Here is a 26,042-nt window from a genome sequence, read left to right as displayed (position 1 = left end):
CTACCAGAGAAGCCCATCGACTCAAGGACTCCACCCATAAATGACCAGGAGATGCGGTCAAACGTTTTTTCAGCATCTAAAGCCATAATCAAGGAGGAGATTTTACCAGTGTGGATAGAGTGGATCAAGTCAATGGTCCTCCTGGTGTTATCTGCGGCCTGCCTTCCCGGGATGACACTGACCAGATCGAGAGGAATGAGGGATGGCAGGAGCGGGTTTAATTTTTTGGCCAGTATTTTTGCGTAAAGCTTTAAATCAACGTTAAAAAGCGATATCGGCCTGTTGCTGGTGCATAAAGTATAGTCCTTCCCTGGTTTTGGGATCACTACGATGTGAGCTTGGGTGGTAAATGGGTCAAAGGAAGCACCTTCTAAAATGGGATTAAAAAAGTGGTCAAACTTTTTTTAATATTGTGCGGTGAAACCGTCCGGACCTGGGGCTGAGAAAGATTTAAGAGATTTGATGGCTGCCAAGACTTTGTCTTGTGTAATAACAGAGTGCAGGAGAGAAAGCTGGACTGTAGTGAGCTTGAGGATGAGAATATTGGCTAGGTATGCGCTCAAATTCTGTTCTGGGAGGTCCCCACGTGGCGGGGGAGCAGGAAAGTTATAGATGGAAGAGTAATATTCTCAAAAAAATACGAACAATAGTAGAGGCATATGTAATAAGGTCCTAGGCTGTCTTATGAAGTCTATCGATAAGACCTGATGCCTGTTTTTTCCATAATTTCCCAGCCAGCACAAAATCCGCTTTATCGGCCTTAACATAGAAGCGTTGCTGGAGTTTTTGCATTGTATGAGCAGCCTTCCAAGAGAGAAGAGCCTTCAATTGGCCTTTCAGAGAATCTATTTGGGTCAATAGTCTAGAATCAGGGCGAAGATTGTGCTGGGTGAGCAAGACGGAGATTTGCTGTTCAAGCGTGGAGATCTCTGCTGTTGATTTCTTTCTAGCTGCAGCCTTTTTACTAATCAGTTGCCCACGAATAGTGGCCTTGTGGGCTTCCCATACGACTCCTGGCTCCATGGAAGGGGACGAGTTCTCCAAGAAATAATTAGTGATAGGCATGTGGATGGTTAATGCTGCAGAGTCCTTCAGAAAAATCAAATCATCTAAACGCCATCATCGAGAGGGAGGAGGTTGGTAGATAAGATCCAATAAGATGTATACTCCCGTATGATCAGTCCATGAAAATTGAGTGATGCCCGCTTGGGTTGTATGGGACATGAACGTGTGAAAGACATGAAGCATATCAATACGGGAGTATACCTGATGAGGGGTCGAGAAATGAGTGTAGTCCCTAGCGTTGAATTTTTGAGGCGCCAGGAGTCATACAGGTTGTGTTGCTTATGCAGAGAAGATAGTCAGTGAATCTTTGAGGGAGAAAGGGTTCATTTTTGAAGAGGGAGGAGAGGATTTATCTAGGGAAGGGTCAAGTACTGCATTCGTCTCCACCTATTATCAGGTGTCCTAGTGGTAATCTCATCATATGTTTAAATAGAGTAGTGAAAAAGGAACTTTGTCCTTGGTTAGGGGCATATACAGATACCAGGGTGATTGGGTTAGAACGGAGAGTGCCAGTTACCATTAAAAAGCGACTTTCTGGATCTGTAAATGTGGAAGTGTGGACGAAAGGAACCTTACTATGAATGAGTATCGCAACTCCTCTTTTATTACAGTCAGCAGAAGTGTTTACCTTGGAGTTGAGTATGAATACACCTGTGAGGTGGGTCTCTTGTAAGAAGACGATGTCCACCTTTTCTCTCCTACAGGCTCCCAGGACAATAGTACGTTTGCAGGGGGAATTAAGCCCATCATCATCACCACCACCATTTATTTATACAGCGCCACTGATTCCGCAGGGCTGTACAGAGAACTCATTCACATCAGTCCCTGCCCCATTGGAGCTTACAGTCTAAATTCCCTAACACACACAGACAGAGAGAGAGAGACTAGGGTAAATTTTGATAGCAGCCAATTAACCTACTAGTATGTTATTGGAGTGTGGGAGGAAACCGGAGCACCCGAAGGAAACCCATGCAAACACGGGGAGAACATACAAACTCCACACAGATAAGGCCATGTTCGGGAATTGAACTCATGACCCCAGCACTGTGAGGCAGAAGTGCTAACCACTTGGCCACCGTGTTGCCCATTCACATTAACATTAATGGAGAGAAGTTTCAATGCCATTCGAGCAGGATGAATTCGTACTCAGGTTGCAAAATAGGGACGGAGAGATAACAAAAGAGGTGGTTAGCCTTTCTAGTAGAACAGGAGGGGGGAGAGGAGAAAGAGGTATAAATAGCTGCACTGGGAGAGGGGAGGAAGAAAGGAGAGAAGTATAAGATGGAGCTTCCGAAAAAAGAAAGAAAAGAGGAAAAGAAACGTAAGAGCAAGTGTGCACAAACCACTTATTAAAATGGAGTGTGCAGTGGTGTACAAACATCAACATTTTACGACATTGAATTATAAAATATTGCCAAAAGAACCCAAACAGTAGGCGAGTCCAAACAAGTCAGGGGGCATATCTGGGCATATGCGTCATCCGTGATGGACATCAACCTGTAAAGAGAAAGGCAGAGAAAGTCCACCCCTACCAGAGGGACTAGAAAAAATACTCTCGGTGAGAGCCTCATTTAAATCATCAGGGTTAGCATCTCTGGCTCATCGACAGGAGACCATGGACTATCAGGATTTGGGGGAGCCGAGCGTTAGGGCTTTGGAGAACCAGATTGAGAAGGAGGTGCTGCAGGGAGGATATCCAATTTGGCCAGTAGATTTTTGCCCCTTTGCCCTGGGCCAGAATTTTGACGTAATGTGAGCCATTAGCGGCAAAGACCTGTAACTGGAAACGGAATCCCCAACGGCATCTGACGTTGTGTTGGCGAAGAAGTTTAGTGACTTGTTATAGGTCTCTATGCTTCTGGATGGTGGAGGGCGCCAGGGCTTGAAACAGTAGTATATCCAATTCACGAAAGACGCTGGTAGAGCCATCTCTGGTAGCCATGAGAATCCGCTCCCTAGTACAGAAGTAGTGAAGGCAGACGATGTCACGCGGGGGCTGATCAGAGGCCGGGTGAGCTCTGTGAGTTCGGTCCATAAGGCAATCCGCATCTTAGAGGTCCGGGAGTATGTGGACAATTAAGTCTTTTAGAAATGTAGGAAGCTCAGACAAGGAAATGTCTTCTGAAACGTTATGTACGCGGATATTGTTTCGCCTGGAGTGGTTTTTCGAGTTCTCTTGTTTTTCTTTTATAGCCTCTAGGTTGTTGTGAAGGCGGGATATTTCTCTGCTGAGGACGTCGTGGGAGCGACTTAAATCATCTGTTCAAGGGCATATGTTCTATTGCCTAAAGACACAATTTCGGACTTGTCATTGACCGCTTTGGTAAGTTCCTGCTGAAAGGTGGCTTTGACGCCTTCAATTAGATTAGTCATGATTGCTTGTATCTGCGGATCAAGTTCCATATCTGCAGATGATGGGGAACCTGAAGTCTCGGGATAGTCAGAAGTCTCGGGAGCAGGCTTATTTTTGCAACTAAAGAAATTGGAGAGAGCGGCTTGAGGTGGTTTCTTATGTTTTTGTGACATAATTATTTGGTCCACAGAGTATGTAACCTCTGCACAAGGTAGTGAGGCAGGAGGAAAGGAGAGGAAATGGAAGGGAAGGATATGGTTCCACTTTATCCTGTGGAAACATGAGAGAGGGCCGACCGGTCACGGACTCTTGTTATAGCATTACATTAGAGGAATCATAATAGTAAAGGCCAAAGTAGCGGTGTGGGATATTGAGAGATCTTGAGAGAGTCAATAGCAATGTTGTGTGGCCAGAACCACTAGGTGGCAGCTTAGTTATTTGCAAAAGACTGTATGTAATAACTATGTGAAGTACCAGCAGAGGCCAGAAGCAATGGTGTCAGGGCAGTATATGCCTGGAGGATTCTGCCTTCATTAGATTAGTGTTATTAGCAGATGTCTGAAGCTGTGTGACAGGTATGGAGGTACCGACAAGCTTTAGAAGTCCTGGTCACCAAAAGGGTTGTGGAGGCCGTTTGTGGGTGATCACCACAATTTGGGTATGGAGCAGACCCAGTGGTAAACCCTCTTTGGGCCGGTGTGGGGCCACACTGACAGATAGAGATCTGCGTCACCTGGTGGAGTAGGAGGCGAAAGCACACAAATGTCACAGAGAAGCTCTAGCGGAGCGTCTTCCCCGATGATCGAGAGTCAACCGTAGAGGACAGGGGGTCCCAAAAGGCAGTTTCGGAGAAGGGTAGTCCGGAGCCCATGTAACACACGTCGCCTGTGATGGCGCCCCCCACGCTGTCTCATTTTAAAAGCACAAAATAGCCAAGATACAGCGCAAAGTTAATTAGTTACTTGGGCAAAATGTATATAACCTCTGTCCAGTAGGGGGTAGAGTTGTGGTGGGTACTGGAGTAGTTAGTGCTGTTCTGATTTGAATGCAGATAACTTGCCCTTATTAGGGCCTTTGTGTTTGTATATTGAAGAGCAGAAGCGGTGGGTTCAGCGTGCGACAAGTCTTCTTTGTTCTCTTTCTTGTTATAGAGTTGCAGCAGTTTGCAGGAAATGAGGATCCAGGAGGTGGAACGCAGGGAAAGGACACCTGTTTCCTGGTCTGGCTTCTTGGTGTTTTGTGGGTACAGGTAAGTGGTACTCAACGTGTTTCATCCTGTTAATTGGACTTCGTCATCATTCTATTAACAGGACGAAACTCGTTAGTACCACTTACCCACCACTCCAAATAACCTTTCCAAATATTAAGGAAAGCATTAAACAAACAAAAGTGACACATTTAGTAAAGACAATTCCAATGTTGTGATTAATTTAAGCTATAAATCAGGCTAAACTCATTTATAGAACAGAACAACAGGAGTATTGATGCTTCTCCATGCAGGGATATTTTTGGCAATAAATAGGGCATAGTGATAAAGTCTTATCGCAGGCAATCCAGCTCTCGCCCATTGATGAATATACCCCTAGTTACGACATATCTGCACATAACCTTATGATATCCTAGAAAGGGTACTCTCTCTACAACAAATCATCTTTCACTGCGGGGTAACTTGTCTTCTTGCTACTGATATATTACAGTATGTCCTATTAGTAAGATATGAGATCAAGATTGAAAGAGCACTTTGAACTGAGGTGATCCAAGGCATAATAGAATTACTTCTCTATCAGTATTCTCTCTTCCGTCCCACATGGGTTGTGTAAAGAGACACGTGGTCTGAATCATTTTCTGTAGGATGTCCATTAGGATCTGTAATCTCTCTGTAATGTCCCTGCCTTATACATACTCTGATGATACATTATTTTTTCATCTTAACAAGTTTCCATTGCCGGAGTAAAGTTATAAATATTTAAAAGGACATTTAAATGGTTTCTCCTGTGTGGCTTCTGGATATTAATATTTAGTGATTTTCCATCCTAAAAGAGAACACACAGTCTGGGATGCTAGTGGTGTTACTGCAGAGATTGTCCTCAATTTTAACTTATGTAATTAGCAATTTATAGATAATAAGCCTTGAACTGACTGAAATGAGAGCTATAAAGCTACCATCCCTTTTTCTCAGGTGCCCGTTCCCGACATTCACATTTCCAGAGTGCCTGTTCCCAACATTCCCTTTTCTCAGGTGCCTGTTCCCAACATTCCCTTTTCCCAGGTGCCCATTCCCGACATTCACTTTCCCCAAGGTGCCTGTTCCTGACATTTCCTTTTCCCGGGTGGCTGTTCCTAACATTCACTTTTCCCAACATTCCCTTTCCAGAGTGGCTGTTCCCAACATTCCCTTTTCCAGAGTGGCTGTTCCCAACATTCCCTTTTCCCGAGTGCCTGTCCCCGACATTCCCTGTTCCCGAGTGCCTGTTCCCGACATTCCCTGTTCCCGAGTGCCTGTTCCCGACATTCCCTGTTCCCGAGTGCCTGTTCCCGACATTCCCTGTTCCCAAGTGCCTGTTCCCGACATTCCCTGTTCCCGAGTGCCTGTTCCCGACATTCCCTGTTCCCGACATTCCCTTTTCACGAGTGCCTGTTCTGACATTCCCTTTTCCTGAGTGCCTGTTCCAACATTCCCTTTTCCCGGATGGCTGTTCCCAACATTCCTTTTTCCCTGATGCCTGTTCCTGACATTCACTTTTCCCAACATTCCCTTTTCCTGAGTGGCTGTTCCCTACATTCCCTTTTCCCGAGTGCCTGTTCCGACATTCCCTTTTCCCGAGTGCCTGTTCCGACATTCCCTTTTCCCGGGTGGCTGTTCCCGACATTCCCTTTTCCCGAGTGCCTGTTCCGACATTCCCTTTTCCCGGGTGCCTGTTCCGACATTCCCTTTTCCCGGGTGGCTGTTCCCGACATTCCCTTTTCCCGGGTGGCTGTTCCCGACATTCCCTTTTCCCGGGTGGCTGTTCCCAACATTCCTTTTTCCCTGATGCCTGTTCCTGACATTCACTTTTCCCAACATTCCCATTTCCTGAGTGGCTGTTCCCTACATTCCCTTTTCCCGAGTGCCTGTCCCCGGCATTCCCTGTTCCCGAGTGTCTGTTTCCGACATTCCCTGTTCCCAAGTGCCTGTTCCCGACATTCCCTGTTCCCAAGTGCCTGTTCCCGACATTCCCTGTTCCCAAGTGCCTGTTCCCGACATTCCCCGTTCCCGACATTCCCTTTTCCCGAGTGCCTGTTTCCGACATTCCCTTTTCCCAAGTGCCTGTTCCGACATTCCCTTTTCCCAAGTGCCTGTTCCCGACATTCCCTTTTCCCGAGTGCCTGTTCCCGACATTCCCTTTTCCCGAGTGCCTGTTCCCGACATTCCCTTTTCCCGAGTGCCTGTTCCCGACATTCCCTTTTCCCGAGTGCCTGTTCCCGACATTCCCTTTTCCTGAGTGCCTGTTCCGACATTTCCTTTTCCCGAGTGCCTGTTCCCCAACATTCCCTGTTCCCAAGTGCCTGTTCCCGACATTCCCTGTTCCCAAGTGCCTGTTCCCGACATTCCCTGTTCCCAAGTGCCTGTTCCCGACATTCCCTGTTCCCAAGTGCCTGTTCCCGTCATTCCCTGTTCCCGTCATTCCCTGTTCCCGAGTGCCTGTTCCGACATTCCCTTTTTCCGAGTGCCTGTTTCCGACATTCCATTTTCCCGAGTGCCTGTTTCCGACATTCCCTTTTCTCAAGTGCCTATTCCAGACATTCCCATTTGCAAGGTGCCTGTTCCCGATATTCCCTTTTCCCAGCTGTCTGCTACTGACATTAACACTCCTGACATTCCCTTTTCCCAGGTGCATTTTCCCGATAGTCCCTTTTCCCAGGTGCATTTTCCCGATAGTCCCTTTTCTCAGGTGGCCGTTCCCGTCATTCAATTTTCCCAAAATTCACTTTTCCCAGGTGCCTTTTCCTGACATTCCGTTTTCTCGGGCTTGTTTTTCTGTAAAAAAAAATAATAGTTGCATATGTGGGCAGATATTTTCAAATAATCATCCTGTAATTTATAATAATTATTGACACATTTGTGTCATGTCGTTTTTAAGTCAGTGGCTTGCAATGTACTTTTAGTAATTAAACTGTACATGCCCCATGCCTTGAGAAACCTTCAACCCCCGAAACATAGGCATTATAAATGCAGACTTCACACAAAGACTGGTCTGCAGTGTCAGGTTCATAATACAAATCTTATATTATGGACACAGAGCACCAGGCTGAGGTCTTGTGTAAAGCATGTAAAATCCATTTGGATACTTTTGGGATGGACTCTCTTAGAAATTTGGCGGAGTTCAGGGAGACGCAGAAACTCCTGAGATCTCATGTGTAGAAAGAACTTTCAAAAATACCAAAGTAAAGTAAATATCAGCACAGTTCATTCTCCTCTATAACATATCAATGTATTATATTTGAGCTTGATTTATTCTCTAAACGAAGAGGACATCATTAAAATTGTGTATTATTTTAGCATACGGCTTGTGAAAGAAGGACACGCAAGATTCATCACTGTGATTATTCTCAAACTGCAGCTGCTGTCTTGGAGAGGAGTTATATAAACATTGTGATTTGTAGCTTTTAGCCTCTGCCATGAAAACCTGATCGGAATCAAAAACCTTGCACTTCAATCTTATTTCATACACAATTATCGCACATAATATGTTTTCCCGCTGCTTAAATCCCTTTGCAGATAGAAAATCACTTCGGTCAGGAGCAGACTCTGTCCTTTAATAATACCTCCTAGTTCTATCGTGTTCCAAACGCCGAACTTCAATTCTGCTAGGTGAGACTCTGTATGGCTTCTCTTTGCTTAGAACAGCACGGACAAGATAATTAGAAAGCAGATTCTGCTCTGTAGGGCTTCAATGTAGAAAGAAAACTCTATATCTGGTATCCAATTGCACAGGAAGAGTTTCAGTTAAAGGCAATGCTGAGAAAGATTTAGAAAGGTGAAAATTTACAAGCATGTTAATAAGAGCCCTCATCCCAAGAGATATAGTGTCTGCAGGCTAATAGGATACATAGACACTACGTGTGGAATGCTTGTAAATCTCAAGCAATTTCATCTCATACTTTGTGCTCTGGAATTAAGCAACTCATTTTACTGCCAAAAGGCCTTTTATGTTGAGTGGCCACGCAGGGGATTTAATACAGTTACAGCCATTACTGTATACAAAGGGGATCTTCTCGCCCTTTTTCCTGTCCCCTTGTTCCCACCCCCTCTCCCCATATTACTAGTAATATGTGCTTCACCATTCTTTGTTTGTATCCATGTTTTGTTATTTTAGTTACAGTCTTATACATATATCTGGATGGTTGTTTGTTGCCACCGGTGCAGCCGTCCGCGGGTCGCTCCTGTGAATGCGCCAGAGGTGTCGCTTCTTCCATGTTCTCTGTAAAGGACAGAAGATTAGTAGGTGCGTGGGCACAAGGGCATACAAATAACCCAAGGCCATTACAAAAGGACGTGTACCAAAACCCTGTACAACCTGCATATGTGTATTAGGATACTGCTCAATATACATAGCCTCCATAAGACTGGGCTGTTTTCTGGCTCAGTGGTTAGCACTTCTGCCTTACAGCACTGGGGTCATGAGTTCAATTGCCGACCATGGCCTTATCTGTGAGGAGTTTGTATGTTCTCCCCGTGTTTGCGGGGATTTCCTCCGGGTGCTCCAGTTTCTTTCCACACTCCAAAAACATACTGGTAGGTTAATTGGCTGCTAACAAATAGACACACAGACTAGGGTCACTCTCTCTGTCTGTGTCTGTCTTTCTGTGTGGGTTAGCGAATTTACACTGTAAGCCCCAGTGGGGCAGGGACTGTTTTTGAGTGAGTTCTCTGTACAGCGCTGTGGAATTTGTGGCGCTATATAAATAAATGATGATGATAAGACTGTTGTGCTACCTGATTGCTGCTGCGGCCATTAACCCTGTGAATACCCGCATTACTATTACAAGTGTTCAAATAAACCAACAACTTGGTTACCTTTAAACGTGTGGGACTGCCATCCACATCCAACACTGCTGACACCTTACAGATACAATCTGACAGCATATCCGATTCCGGATTTAGCCAAAGCCGCAGTTGGCCCTTTCCTTAGGGGAGGAAGAGGGTGAGAGGCAGCTCATTCTCTGAACAGCGTATACATAACATTTTATTGGGGAGAGGAGGGAGGTTTGTCTTACTAGATAGAGAATGTAATTGAAGAATAAGAAAGACAACTGTAGAATGTTGGAGGTTCTTTAAAGAGAACATGTCAGCAATGGGATTTATAGACAAACTGCCTGGAGAGAAGAACCTTCCTTCTGCTTAGTACATGGATGGCAATATTACATAAAGTGGTGGAATCGTAGACACCTCATTTATTAGCGATTGGGCTATTTTGTGACACATCTAATGAAGGGGTCGCTATAGTATGGATACCCCGGAATATTACGTGATATTCAGCTGCCAACTGGAAGTTGGCAGACATTTATTATTTTTCCTTAAAGGAACGTAATAGGAACTCTCTTACTGGTACTCACATTGATGATAATAATAATAATCATGCACTAGATTTTAATGATGCAAGTGTAATGATTTTTATTCTTGCATCAACAAGACTCCAGCTCAGACGACAGGCTCCCGAAATATCCAGGAAATTAGATTAGTTAATTCTAATAATATTAGGTGAATTTTTGTTATATCAGCACTTACATTGATGGATATGACAGGTTTGCTTTAATTAAAGTGGTAATGTATTAAATTTGCTGGGGTTTGGAACTTGATTGACTGAGAAGAGGAAGACATGTGTATTGCAGAGCTGCTCAGAAATAACAGAGCTGACCTTCTTGCCCTGGTCCTGACCTTCCTGCCCTGGTAATGATTTTCCTGTCCTGAGTCTTGACTCTCCTGTCCTGGGTCCCGACCTTTCTGCAATGAGTGCTGATCTTCTTGCCCTGGTGTCCCGACGTTTCTGCCCTGGTGTCCCAACCTTCCTGCCCTCACCTTGTGAAATAACAAAGATGGTGGAACCATTTCTAAATGGGACAACACCCGAATTTAGTCATTAGATGGATGCATCTTTAGACACCCACAATTCCGCTTGCTAGGAGAAGGAACAGACATAGGTGGGGGGACATTTATATAAAAAGATTATGAATAGGAAACTAGGACGATGGAATGAGCTCTCTTCAGCACACTTGTGTAAGAGGAAATTAAAGAGGGCAGTTGGAACCCACCCTAGACATCAGGTAGTTGCAATGTTTGGCTCCTGAACCCCTGAGGTATATGTAAACCTGTGTAAGCCTCATAGGTCAGCAGAGAACATGTCCTCGGTGTAACTGTTCCACCAATGACCACTGAGACCTCGGAGATGTTCTCTGAAATGCCCTAGAAATCCAGGTTATATCTTATATAGACAGGAGAAATGTTTCATTCACTGCTCTACAGTAGATGTGATTGATGTTTTAATTAAGGTTTAGAAGCAGTTTTCCTAGCGCCAGCCTATATTTGTTTCAGAGTTTTTTTCCACAGGCATGGAGGTGTACATACCACACCTCTGTGCCTGTGGATTCATGGTAGATGACGGAGGAAATAAAATATTTCTAAGCCTTATACTAAATATTGAATAAAGCAGTTCAGCTTTTTAACAAAATGTTAAGGGTCGGCATACTCAATGCCATGTCCACCCCCCAACAAATATTATGTCATATAATAATATTTATGTTCACAGACGGACACAGTGAAGAGCTACTGATTTTGTATTTCTCTAACCCTAAAGTTTCCTCTTCTAACTCTTTGTGCCCCCTTTTCTTACACCTCCTCCACTAGTGGTGGGTTATTTATACAGATCTCTGGAGCCTGACTGTACATTATTGTGAATGTTATACTATCTGTCCGAGTCACTCTAGCCCAGGGTTTCCCAAACCCAGTCCTCAGGGCTCCCTAACAGTGCAGGTTTTCCATATCTCCTTGCTGGAGCACAGGTGTAGTCATTACTGACTGACACATTGTAACAGATCCACAGGTGGTCCTAATTATGTCACATGTGATCCAGAAAACCTGCACTGTTAGGGAGCCCTGAGGACTGGGTTTGGGAAACCCTGCTCTAGCCTGTGGCTTGAGCAATCCATTGTGCAGGGTTCCACTGAACAGCACATTCTCAATACAGCTCTTTAGGATGGATTGACATTAGATTAAACATTCCGCACTTTAATTTCCAAGAGTTGTGTTGAATGTTTGGTTGATGCTCAGCCTCAGGAAACTCTAGACCACTATTGGTATCCACGTTTATTTGTACGTAAGGTGTTGAGGAATCAGAAGAGGGCATCGGAAACTTGTGGAAACCTTCAGCGGTTCATTGTTAAAATCATAAGACCAGTGCTTTCATTGTTTATATACTTAGAACACAAGCTTCCTCTGCGTCCCTTGACACATAAATCACATTTTAATATTTAACATGAGAAAAGCACATTCCTGTAGTGACAGCTTTCCATCTGGCTCAGAAAACGTTACTGTACATCCGTGCAATTATCTAATTGAATCTATTCACTGGTGCCCGACCCCGGATATAATGGAGTCACTTTTATGGTGTCAGTTACGTTTCACCGAGCGCAGTGTTACTTAGCCCTGGTCCTCTGTGCAGTGGATGCTTTCCACCTCTCCCGTCTAAAGCACATATATAGTAGTTAGTGTCTGAGAAACATGTATGATACTAATAATCTCACCGGTGATTCTGTGAGATTACCTGGAAAACATACACTGTTCTTGAGGACCGTAGTTCAGAACTGCAGACCTATATATTCCCATTTTTATCTAAAGAGCTTACTCTCTAAAATCCTGGGACACCATGGTTTAGGCACCTGAGTGAGCATCAAGCCTTTAAATTGTACAACAATGGCTCCTACCAGAACAGGAAGCTGCCACGTTGACACCTGCCTTACCTGACTGTAAGCAGAAGCCTTATAACTGTGCTAATAAACCTGTATAAAAGTTAGTGTTGTGACTCATTGCCGTGATGAAAACTGGAGATGAGCGAAGTTGCATCAGATCTTTACTTGTATCGGTTTTTGCTATAGAACAGTCTATTTCACAGGGGTCTCAAGTTCCAGGGATACAGTTTTCAAGTTCGGATTTTGTTTTGCCATTCTGCAGTATTTCTAAGTTTTGATATGGATGGTCCAAGAATTGAGCTGGGATAACTATGGACAATTGTCATGTTTGGGGTATGACTCAAAATACTTGCACCTAAAAACATGCAGAGTTTTGCAACCATATGCAGAAGAGGCAAATATTTTGCTGATCAGTTTGGAGAATTTTGTGAAAGACAACTCAGATCAGAACCAAGGAAAGCGCAACATACAGTACATTTATTTAAATGTATGCTTCTACTCAATTGCAGGTGGAGCACAAGTTATTCCAAAATGATTTCCACAAACAGTCCCAGATTGCTCTCTCTGTAACTATTTGCTAAGCTGTATTCCTAGGTGTTAATTAGATAAAGGTGGATCAAGGGAAGCTGATCTCTACTGAGATAGGTGATGCTTAATCTTTGGACATGAGCAAAAATTCCGCATTTGGACGCAAAGTTCCGCAGATGGAATTTGGCGCTAGTGGGTCAACGTGACAAACACCGCTGAGCTCCTCCCCCTCCTGGCCACATGTTATAAAGCCCAAAATAGTATTAGTACTATTGAGGCTGTACTCCGTATCATAAATAGGGAAAGTTATTTCCAAATATTGCAACAGACGTTAAACTGACCAACTCACTCCAAAGTCTGCTCCTTCTGGCCAATTCTACACTAAATATATACACGTATAATTGTCTTTTCAGCACTACATAAATACATGGACTCAATCTGAATTTCAGCAGGATCACTGCTATGTTTTTTTTTAACTGGATTGAGTCTTACCTGCTTACAGCTTTCAAAGGTAAGTACTCCCCAAGGTGTAGCAGCTCTCAAGAGACCTGAATCACCTGACACATGTTGGAGAGGGAGGGAGGGCGCTATAATAAGGGCTTGGTCACAAATCCAGTTTTAAGAAAAACAAAAAAGACAATTTAATACTGTGCTCTGCCACAAGAGTTTGTAAAGAAATTAAAATTAAATTGAGATACAAAAGGGGTGTGAACATATCTAGAGTCCCATTATGAAAGGGTTTGCACACTTATGCAACCAGGTTATTTAAAAAAAACATTCAATATTGTGTTCTACCACAAGTATGTAGTGAATATAACGGCCTGAAAACTGGATGCAAGAGAGGTGTGATCATATTGTGTGAATACAAAGACCTTAAACCTCTGCCGTATTATTTATATTATAGCTACTGCAAGCTGTACTCTCTATTACAGACACTTGAAGCTGTTCTCTGTATTAAAATCAAAGAATGCTAGTTCCACATACTGCAATATACAACAAAACAATCCCATCCTCCCTAGTCCTACACTAAATATAAACATGAATTAAATTTGAGTTTCAACCTGATCATTGCTATGCTTATTAAGGGCATATGTGGAACAAACATTCTCTGTTTTTGATACAGAGTACAGCCAGAAGTGTCTAATACAGAGTACAGCTTACAGTAGCTATAATATAAATAATAATGTCTTTGTATTTACACAATGTGGTCATCCCTCTCTTGCACCCCACTTTTCAGTCTGTTACATCCGTTGAGTACCTGGGGTAGTGCACACTATTCAATGGTCTTTTTTTTTTTTTTTTTTTTTTTTCAAAACTGAATTTGTGAGCAATCCCTTATTGTAACTCCCCTCCCTCTCCAACTTGTATCAGCTGATTCCCCAGGTGTCTGAGAGCTGCTAGTGCTTGGGGAATACTTGTCTCTAAAAGCTGTGTGCAGGTAAGACTAACCAGCTACAAAGCATAGCAACGATCATGAGAAAATTCTGATTGAACTTATGTATTTATGTAGTGTTGATAAGACAATTAAAGGGTTACTGGTTTAATAATAGCACTGGTAGTGATAGGGTTAATGTACTCTTCATAATCACTGGTGGAATGTCTCTCTTGTGGGTAGAACATAACACTGAGGGAGAGAGCAATGTGATTGTGGCACTACAGCCCCCCGCAGATGTGCTAAGTTACACAGTGAATTGTTTGCTCTTTAGATGGTCACTGGGTGAGGAGAAGCAGAGTGTATACGTTGTGTCTGCTCTGTCAATTGCACAATCTGTTGCAATAAATGAATAATGCTTAATTGATTCCTGGACATTCTATCATGTAGAAATGGCCAGAAGGGAAGATTTTGATGTGAGTTGCTCAGTTTAACCGCTGTTGCAATATGTGGAAATAACTTCCCCCTGTTTTGATACAAAATACAGCCTGAAGTGTCATTAATGTAAACGGACACTGACAGGTACATTGTGGGGGCAATAATTAGTATATTGGGACACAGAGATAATGGAAGGACATAGGCTGGCAGTCACAATAAAGCTATATTAGTAGCTATGTTTAAAGTTGTGTATTGAGAGAATATGAATCTTCTTTTCACTTTTTGACCTAAGGGCTTCTGTGCATGAGCTTAGGAGGTGAAAGATCAGAGATTAAGGGGTATATTTACTAAACAGCGGGTTTGAAAATGTGGAGATGTTGCCTATAGCAACCAGTCAGATTCTAGCTGTCATTTTGTAGAATGTACTAAATAAATAATAGCTGGAATCTGATTGGTTGCTATAGGCAACATCACTTTTTCAAACCCGCAGTTTAGTAAATCTAGCCCTAAGTGTTTCGTGCAGGTGGTTTAAATTGTTAATACTTAATACTGTTAATACTATAATCATTAATAAAAATGTGTAAATATATATATCAGTAAATCCATAAATCAGGGTGTGTTTTTTGTACAATGTGTTATTATAATCTCTCTTTCTTGCAAACACATGTTCTGTGCTCTCTAGCGACATCCATGATGCATGTAGTTATTAATAAAAATAGACCATGCCTGTAGCTGGGGCAAATGATCCGGCTAAAAAACACGTACTTATGAGAGACACAGGACTTGAACTAGCGGCATCTCCATTGGCACGCCCTTACAGTGCCGACTACGATCGCCCCTTCCCATCCTCCGTTCCGCCCTTCAAGTCATGGCAGTCGTAAGTGTAATTTGCGTTCGGACATGAATTCATTGCAGTTGCATTCATTGGCATAAGGTCTATTTCTGAGCATATGCGCAGCAATTTCACGCAACATGACAAGCAAACAGACCTCCATCCAAAGATGAATCAGGCCCAGCATGTGAATTAGTTTATTCCGCTCATGATACAGAGATAAAGCCTGTTATTTTCACGCAGCAATCTGGCTTTTCCTGAATTGTATGTGATATTCCATGAAATGTCTCCCTTTCCTCTTCTGTAACGGGGCGGTGGACTGTTGTCTGTTTCTTGTACCATCTGCCCCCTGCTGGCTGATCGTTATCTGTGCGCATGTAGTTTTAGGGTGCCTAGCCCTGTCTATGTCGAGATGGCATGGGTAGAGGCAGCTTGTACCAGAGCCCACTGAGAACACAGCTCTGAATGTAGCCATAACAGCCCTTCACTATTACCAGAACAGTGTATCTTTATTTACCTGCAATTTTATGTAAAACTGTTACACAGAAAGTTCACTGAGTCTTGTACATGGAAATGAGGATAACACGGAATAAGGAGAAGGCTAAATATTTTTTTCCGTTCATTTTACTCCTTAAAAGTGATAATTAGGATTGTAAAAGCAGAAATCCGAATTTAGATTTGCTGCATCCCCCCAGACCTATAAATATACTGTAAAAGCAGATCTCTATAGTCTGTCTAGGAAAGGGTGCAGCACGGGAAGACTTTTCTCCTACTATATGTGCAAAACTTCGCTGGCCTAATTTCCTGGGTTGTCATGGTTACTGGAATATGATGAATGAGAGGAGTGCGCCAGAAAGTTCCTCTTCCTCATAAGATAAGTTCTACAAGATATATATTATTACTAGGAATATAAGATGGATGATTACATCCCATGGCCACGTTAAGATGCATCTTGCTGCATCCACAGCTTCACAATCTCCCCCATCTCTTATCTTTCTTTTTTTTTAATCAAAATCTCGGGTACGGATAATCTGCAGAGCTCACGGTGTACTCTGCTAAGGACGCCATTGTTACATTGTTTGCCAAGAACATGTGCTGTAAAATATTGGTGCACAGAAATATTCAGGGCTGGATTAAGATTTGTGGAGGCTTCGGCTACTAAACCTTCATTGTTAATCTCATGTATTGGATGAGCTGAGCAAGCCCAGGCTTCAACCACCAGGCTGCGGCCCTTCAGGAGACGTATACCTCCCAATTGTCCCCATTTAGGCTGGACAATTCCAATTTCAGGGCTCTGTCCTGCCATGTTTTCCAGGGACCTCTGTACCACGGGCCTGGAGAGTTGGCTCGTGCTTCGATGAATGTGTGTTGTGAGGGGGTGTAGGAGGGTAAGGGGCATGGCCCTGGGGGGTGGGCTCTATGCTCCATCATATAGTGGTCACACCCCTTCAAAGTGGGGTAAGCCCGCCTGTCCCAATTCAAGGAGCTGCAGAGTTGTGGGTATGTAGCTTAGGAGAACTGCTCATGGTGAGCTTAAGTGATGCTGATAATATCGCTGGGTCACGTTGGTGAAGTGGGCACTGATGCTCTCAACTGCCCGCTCATTTACCAGTATATTGGCAGCCGTGCCCCCACCCAGATGGGACAATCACTGCACTGTCTGATCAGAGACCCAGGCAGCGGGCACACATGGCTCTCTGTGAGCAGCAACCACCATGCTGCCACACCATGACATGGGCATTGGGCAATATGAGCGGTGGATGCTGGCCTGAGTGGCAAGGGGGACAATTAGATTGTTGGGGCCACAAAGATGGCACCTTGGTTACCCCTCATATAATTGGGATCTTTTCATGGCCATACAAGGTATATATACATTACATGCTCCTGTGTTCTCGCCGGCATTACGAGTGATTCTCAGAATAGGGCACGGGGAATGGCATACAAGAGGTAAACTCGCTTCTGTTTCCATCTTTTTTTACAGGAAAAATCTTCATTAATATTTTATACGAAATATCCAGGGTAATTTGTATCTCACAGTAACTGAATGTAACAACAGGAACATGCTGTGCCAGTAAGGTACATGCTACTCACTTATATCTAACGCCTATTTATATACATGTCAACTAAAGCTTTATTAATTTGGAAAAGGTTAATTTAATACCTGATAGAAGTTTGCAGCACACAGGATTGTGCAGTCGTTTGGGTTTAGTGGTCCCAATTTTTTAAATGATTTGTGTTTTACAATTCATTTTCTTTTGTGTGTAGCTAAATATGTTAGATATGTTTTGTATATCTATTATACTGGCCTGAACTGTCAGTGTGTTACTGTGTACCTGTAACATAAATGTATCATTCACTTACTTGACACCAGTCTGAAATAAATGCTATTATGGAATATCTGAAAGAGAGAACATACGTTCGATACAACACAAGGTTAAAGCAACGTCTCCACCCCTCTTCTTTGACACAATATTCCACTTTCATTTTCTTTGTCTGAATAACAGCCAGGGCGTTTATTTCACGTGGATCAATCGCCTACACAGAGTATAGGCAGCCATTGTGGGAGCTGAAGCTACATAACCTAACGATTTACTAGGAGATGGCAGGTGAGAACCACGCGGCCCAACCAGTCTATATGTGTGTGTATGTATGTGTATATATATATATATATATATATATATTATTATGTACTATAGAGTGACAATCATATTCCGTAGCGCTGTACAGAGGATATTAAGTAATTCTCATCGGTCCCTGCCCCATTGGAGCTTACAATCTAAATTCTCTTATACACAGACACAAATTAGGGTCCATTTTTGTCAGAAGCCAGTTAATCTAACAGTATAACTTTCACATGCGGGAGTAAAACTCACGCAAACATGGGGAGAACATACAAACTCCACACAGGGCACTGATTGCAATCAAACTCCTAACTCCTGCGCTGTGAGACAGCAATGCTAACCACTCTGCCACATATGTTTAAATTCCCCTACCATGTTAGCCTCTACCACCTCTGCTTGGAGGCTGTTCCAACTTTCTACTACTCTTTCGGTGAAGTAATCTTCTCTCAAACTTGTCCTAAACCTGCTACCCTCCAGTGTTACTGTAAGAATGTTTTCCTCCTGTGTCTTGGGAAAACCCTGATATATCTGAAAGCTTCTATTCATTCCTCTTCTATCTTTCTGCTATTAATTTCTATTTCTATACAAAATGGCATCGGATTGACTTCCTTATTTGCTTTGTTATATAGTCTGCCTACCTTTTTAGTCAGGTAAAATTGGGACTCCTAGATCATTTTCCTCTTCAATTCGGAGCCTTAAGTGTATAATCTTGCATTTTTGTGCATTGATCTATAGCGTACTTGCCAACTTTAAAAATCTGTGGTGCAGCAGAAAGCTGCGGCAGGGTTGTAAGGATGTGATTTGCGGTAGTTTCACACTCTTGACCATCCCACTATGTATCCATCCTGTTATATATCTTTGTCTACAAAGAGACAGACTTTCCCTTCAATACCAGTAGTAATATCAGCAATGAACATATTAAAGAGGATCTGAGTCGTCGTTTCTTGGCTCAGGCTTTTGGTAAATAAAAAGCAGCCATTCGAAGCCTCGGAGTGGATTGTATGCCCCCATAGGTGACTTGTATTTTGTATACCTACAGATAAAACATGCAATAACAATGCAGCTTCTAGAGAGCTTAATGACATTATTTACAAACACGGAGTTTCAGAAAAAGGATTATTCTGCACCGAACATGAGACATTTACAATGGCTGAAACCTTTGTGAATTGGGTGTTAACAAAATAAATTTGAACTCCTGAAACTTAAACTTAAAACGTCCTTTAGCCGCACTCGTTATTTAATATCGGCTGTTTTCAATTTTGACAGCAATGGTGTTAAACTCAGTTCTGCTTTTGTGAATAAGATGTTTCCCTCTCCTTCTGTGATTAAGGCTTTGGGCATAAATGGTCTGAAGGTGGAAATGTAATTGCAGAGATTCAGCCGGCAGATTTTTCAACAATATTTTCACACATCCAAGTGACAGAACCAGATACCCATTTATAACAAGTCCAAATTAACCTCACACGTCCTCACTGCTCCCAAAAAATGTAGATAAGATTTTAGACAAAAAGGCTTAGCATTCTCTTCCAAAAATGTATTCACTTACAGGAATGTTTAAAAAAAACATTTCAAGGGCAGCCTCGCCTACTCCTACCGGAGGCCGCCATATAGAGGGCTGAATTAATATGAAATGCCACCGAAACTCTTCACATCAGTGAGGCAGTGAATCCAAATTTGAGTGAGGTCAGTTTAATGTAGGCCCAGTGGAATCTATCAAAAGCTATTCCAGTGTCCAGTGATAGCAACATTTATGTTATTCTTCCTGATGGTCCAGGTGAAACCGTTGTTGGTCGGGTTCTTTGTTCTCCCCCTGCACCTGTTCCCTCTACTTTCCTTGTAAATATTTGTCACATTCTGATTCTTTATTCTAAGTGACATCTTCTGTAGATAGTGTATTCAGCAAACATACCTAGACTTGTTCTATATGTATCTTGTAAGCACTTCTCAGATTGTATGTAGTAAGCATGGATTTATGTGATGAGGGATTGCATGACACTATTCAATATCCCAGATAATGCTGCATTAATATTTGAAGTATGAGAATAACAGATTACATTAAGTCCCTGTATCTTCGCATATTACTTGTATGACAGGTTTGACATCAGTCACGGCTGGGCGGTAAGACCTCTTTCAGCTGGTTGTTTTGTTAAAAGTATACAAGCTAACGTTCATTGGTAAATTACTTTGATTCTTTAGGATTGAGTGATATAATTCAGCATTCACAGTGTCTGTGTCATTTATTGTGATCGTTCAATTCTGTAACCATCTTATTCTGTTGCGTGTCAATGCAGAGGCATTTTGCAGGTTACTGAGCCTGCCCGGTCACTGGGGACTAATAACATCACCCGGGCACGTGCCCCTGGTTCCCTCTGTGGTAGGTTGTATTCTCACGAGATATTAGTTGAGCCCATAAAACTGCTGCCTCCGCTGTCTGTGGTTGACGGGCCCCCTTTAACCCTTTTCCATCCAGCATCTAGTATGCTGGACACTTTTCTAAACCTCCCCTCTATTAGTCCCCATGGAGACGGAGCCAAAATATTGTGATTTGCTGCAAACCACACCATTGATTTCCCCCTTTCTTATTGAAATGGGTAGGATCCGGGAAAAAGAGCTTAGGCAAAAGCACCCGAAATTCGGGAGACTCTCGGAAATTCCGGTAGAGTAGCAGGTACGGTGCATAGCTGTGCTGGTCCTTAGCCAGGCTGTCGTGAAAGTCTCCCAATTTCATTAGGGCGCATGGTAGCCGGCTGTCAGGCCCATCAACAGTAAAACACAGCGTTCATAGTATTACTGAAACAATTTGCAAGGAAAATCAATCTAGCCGCTGCCTACAAAATAGATTGTAGGGGCTGGGGTCTGATTTTAGGAAGACCAGTAAGGAGGGAATTACAATAGTCGATGCGGGAGATAAGTGCATGAATTAAAGTTTTTGCAGTGTCTTGTGTGAGATGTACGTATTCTGGAAATGTCTTTTAGATGTATGCATCATGATGTAAATATAGAGTTGATGTGGGGAACAAAGGATAGTTCTGAGTCAAGGATTACACCTAGGCAGTGAGCTTGCGAGGTGGGATTTATGGTCATGTTGTACACAGAAATAGAAATGTCAGGCAAGAAGCTTCTATTGTTGGGCGGGAATATTATTAATTCAGTTTTTGAAAGATTGAGTTTGAGTTGGCGAGAGGACATCCAAGATGAAATGGCGGAAAGACAGTCACTAACATGGGACAACACAGATAGTGATAGATTTGTGTATCATCCTCATAGAGATGAGCTTGTTAGTTTTCCAACAGAAGTGATGTAGATAGAGAATAGCAGACCTAGGACTGAGCCTTGTGGTCTCCAACTGATAAAGGAAGCGGAGCGGAGGTGGAACCAGAGAAATTAACACTGATCAATTAGGAAGGTAGGATGAGAACCAGGATAGGACAGTGTCTTGAAGACCTAGGGATTGTAGCGTCTGTATGAGGAGAGAGTGGTCAACAGAGTCGAATGCAGCAGAGAGATCCAGGAGAACTAGAAGAGAAATAATTTATTAATAGTAAGTAACTTATATGTAAGAGGAATATAGATTCACTGCTAGGAGGGTATGCTATTAGTTGTTGCCATTTCCTTCCACAATCCAGGAGACCTCTGTGTTCAGGATGATTAATAACTGCTGCTCATGTGACAAATAACAGATAGGAAACCAATTCATCACGCTAATTAGTTAACAAATAAAGTAAATATGCAGAAATATTTATCTTGCAGGTCTTTCACAGATCTTCATCATTTTCAGTATTACTTTCTCTACATATGTTCCAGCGTAGGAGTCAGGGTTCCATGTCTGTGCACATGTATAGTGGGACAGTCTGTGAGAACGTATCAATATATAATTCATAGTGATGTATTGGGGCTGTGCCGGAACGTCATTTGCTGGTTTATTACTTAATCTCGATCACAAATTTTAAAGGGCAATATAACCCTATTTACCTTTGGTAGTGCCAAATAGAAATATTTTGAGATTTGCTCATACATGGTCTGATTCAGTAAGGAGTGTGAATGCTGATACGTGCCGTATCTTACGTAATATCACTCTGCGCATGCCGGGAACCTGAGCATACGTCAGTGACTGAAGCAGTGTCCAATTTATATTCGAGTGTAAAGGACCCTTACTGCAGCCTATGAGTTTACAGGAGGAACGGGGAGGGGACTGGGCGTATGCACGTAGTCAATGTACAGTAAGGGCGTGCCAAGCTCGAGTGCAGGTAGCTTTGGGCATCTTTCGGGTACGTGATTTTCTATCGTATCTATTGCACCAGATACAGGTCAGGTATATGTCTACAATCAGGAGCAACTGTAAAACGTTTAAATGTTTTGTCATTAATGACTATATTATTAACAGGTGACATTAATTGAATAGTTTTTTTATTTTTTTTAATTTTGTGCGACTTTATATTCCATATATGTATTGGACGTATCCAGCACTGTAGTGTCTGTTAGAGCTGAGCGGACTCAGACCCGTATTCAACAACATATGTATCTTTACATCCGCTCCTTGTTGAATGCAGACGGCCGCCTGCGTAATATTTTTGTGTACCTTAATGAGTCGGGTCCATAATGTTCATACAACCATGTCTAATATATGCTGTTCCCTGTATAAGACACAACTCTGCATATAAACATGTTGAGCATAGAGTCCCTCTTTAAGATTTTAGCTACTTATCTTCCATAGTTTTGCCCCTGGAAATGCAGCACATGAATGAATGTATCAGAACAAGCTCATCTTTACAGTGTGTGATCTGTTAACGTTCTGCGCAGAAAGTGTGAAAATATAAACGTGCATTAGTGTGTGTGTTGCATGCAGTAAGTATTTCTTGCTCCATATATATAACTATTAGAGCAGAGCACAGTACATTAAATATTTAGGCTGACCAGAATGGTTGTTTGTACTGGTCAACCTAAATATTTAATGTACAGTGCCCTCCCCAGGCCACAATATACAACAGCGCCCTACTATACCACTATGTTACAGACGATTTCTGTATTGTACTTGTCCTAAGGGTGGTCAGCACAGCGATGCTGCTGCTGTGTAGGTGTCGTCTTGTCTGGTAGAGAAAGATCCTCGGTGACATTGTTTTATGGTCAGTGCTAACATTACACATCCTGTAGTGACATCCAGTTGGCTCGAGTTCACTATAAGAAGTGCAGGCTTAGTGGAAGCAGCTCTGACTGCTAATGGCACTATCTATAGATGTGGCCTCCTGATGCCTCCATTCCCCTCCTCACATCATGTCACTGCCCCTGTCACATGCAGCCATGTCCTCACTAACACATCACTCATATCCTGATATACTCTGTGCTGCTGGGGGACCCTGCTCCTTCCACTATATAACTCTCAGTCTGTGGCTTCATGCTGCCTCCATTTTCCTCCTCACATCATGTCACTGCCCCTGTCACATGCAGCCCTGTCCTCACTAACACATCACTCATCTCCTGATATACTCTGTGCTGCTGGGGGACCCTGCTCCTTCCACTATATAACTCTCAGTCTGTGACTTCCTGCTGCCTCCATTCCCCTCCTCACATCATGTCACTGCCCCTGTCACATGCAGCCCTGTCCTCACTAACACATCACTCATCTCCTGATATACTCTGTGCTGCTGGAGGACCCTGCTCCTTCCACTATATAACTCTCAGTCTGTGACTTCCTGCTGCCTTCATTCCCCTCCTCACATCATGTCACTGCCCCTGTCACATGCAGCCCTGTCCTCACTAGCACAATCACAGGAGTGGACAGACCACTCCTTCCAACATTGGCACTCTCATCTCCTGAAATAGTTTGTGCTGCTGTGGGCATTATAAAGATCTGATTGGCTAAAACAATGGGGACATGCCATAAAAGTAGAAGAGTTGAATACAATAAGGGGATCTTATCCTAAACAGACACAAGGAGACTAGATAGATGCATAGAGGAAAGTTGGGGGTCACAGTGTATCACCCTGCCCTTTAGTACTAGCTATAGTGTTTAGGGGTCACGTCAGGGACTTGCAGTGTTGGATAAGGTCACCTTTATATTATGGATGATTTGTTATCCCAGTGCCCTACATTACACTACGTTAAAATTCCTCATGGTCTCTTTCCTGTTGTAGTGGACAAATCCATACTTTTTACAAGCGTCCGTTGTGCAGAGCTGAAAAACACTATGTCACTTCCCCAATAAAATATTACAATCGCTCTCCTCTCCCTGCTCTGGTGGCCCTTTTTAATCAATTTTAATTCTAAAAGGAGTAAAAAAAAATAATGTAGCGTACGTTTCATAAGGAATGGTTGCTGCGGCCATCTACGGATATAATTTGTGGCCCCCCGGTGTATAGTTACTTCTTACTCTCATGCCCTAAACCACTTGTTTTGTGTTGTGTGTATCCAAGAAGTCTGGAAAACACATAATATTAGTATAAAATAACAGCTCCTTGCCATAGCAGCTTCATAATGTCACACTTAATATCCAACTGGGATTATGTTATGGAAATATGTGTTTCAGCCTCTGTTCAAAGTATCACAGTAACATATATTTGTATATCTTTTATCCCCCTTCTTCCATCTGTTCTGTGGAAATTTAATAAAAAAAAAAGTAACATTGAATAATAAGGCACCATGGTAAGCAATAAGTGTTTGTTATTTCCTGTTCATATCAGACAAAATATTCATCTAGGATTCTCAATGTCTGAATCGCTGAGGTCAGTCGCATGGGCTGATGGATTAGAATAGTTACATCTCACTCCTGAAATGGGGAACCTGCATTAATTAAAGAGACAATAAGGTACCTGTCTCCCAAGTTAGACCCTTATATTGCGTCTGGCCCTCGATATTGCGTCTGGCCCTCGATAGAGGGTTTGGCCCTCGATAGTGCATCTGCTTGAATAGGGAGACACCTTGCGTTGGAGATTTTTACAGGAATCTCTACTCATTTTTTCTTGCACTCCATAGCGGTGCGCAGAAAAATGAGCGGAGATTCTTACTGTAATGGCCAACAATGTGCGCAGCGGACATCTGAGTGATGCGATTCCAGTTGGGGAATGATGGCTGTCTCTCACTGTGTGAGTTGATCTGGCCCCTATGCCCTGCAAACTCTTGGATGAGGACCAAGCGACAGCACGGCCCATGTGTTCCCAGATTATGTGATATCGTGACCCACTGAGCTTACAGTCTAGAGATAGTTGGGTCCACAAGAGGTGCAGTTTAGATAAATGTAGGTAAATCTGTGATAGAGTATATTATGACTGCATATTTACATTTCCGGTAGCAGACCCTACAAAATAGTGCTGTATGTTTGTTTTATCTAACAGCAATGCTAAACGCACTCCATCTGTGGCAGCAGCTTCATGCCAAGCCAAGTCGTAGAGGTTTTACAGCGCAGTATCACACATATAAATCAGGGGGCTGCTTCCGTTTCCTAGAATGTAAAAGCATATTTCTGGCTCCCTCCTACGCCTATTTACTACCACTCTAATTATGTCGCCACTCACCCTTTCACTAGTACACAAAACTATTTTGCTACTTATAAAGGCAAAAATGTTTTGTACTTAGAGAAATAATAAAGAGTTGGTGAAATCCTAATTCATCGTATAATGGTTTTTAGGTTGGTGACAAGAATAAAGGATTAGCTGTTCTGTAGAGCTTTTACATTTCTTATTCTGTTATTTGTGGTGATCAGCAGGACCACTTATCCTGAAAAAATGTCGTTTGTTAAAGGATTTAAGGACATTTTTTTCTAAAGTTACGACAACGTGGGTTTAAAGAAAGATTAAAGGGATTTTACCCTTTCATATAACTGTAATGAATTCATTTTTACACGCCCCCTGCATCTGTTACTAAGTACTCTGCTTTATGTTTCTAATTTCCCTC

The sequence above is a fragment of the Mixophyes fleayi genome, chromosome 9 (genome assembly GCF_038048845.1).
Source record: "Mixophyes fleayi isolate aMixFle1 chromosome 9, aMixFle1.hap1, whole genome shotgun sequence".
NCBI lineage: Eukaryota > Metazoa > Chordata > Amphibia > Anura > Limnodynastidae > Mixophyes > Mixophyes fleayi.
Note: the sequence above shows the minus strand (reverse complement) of the source record.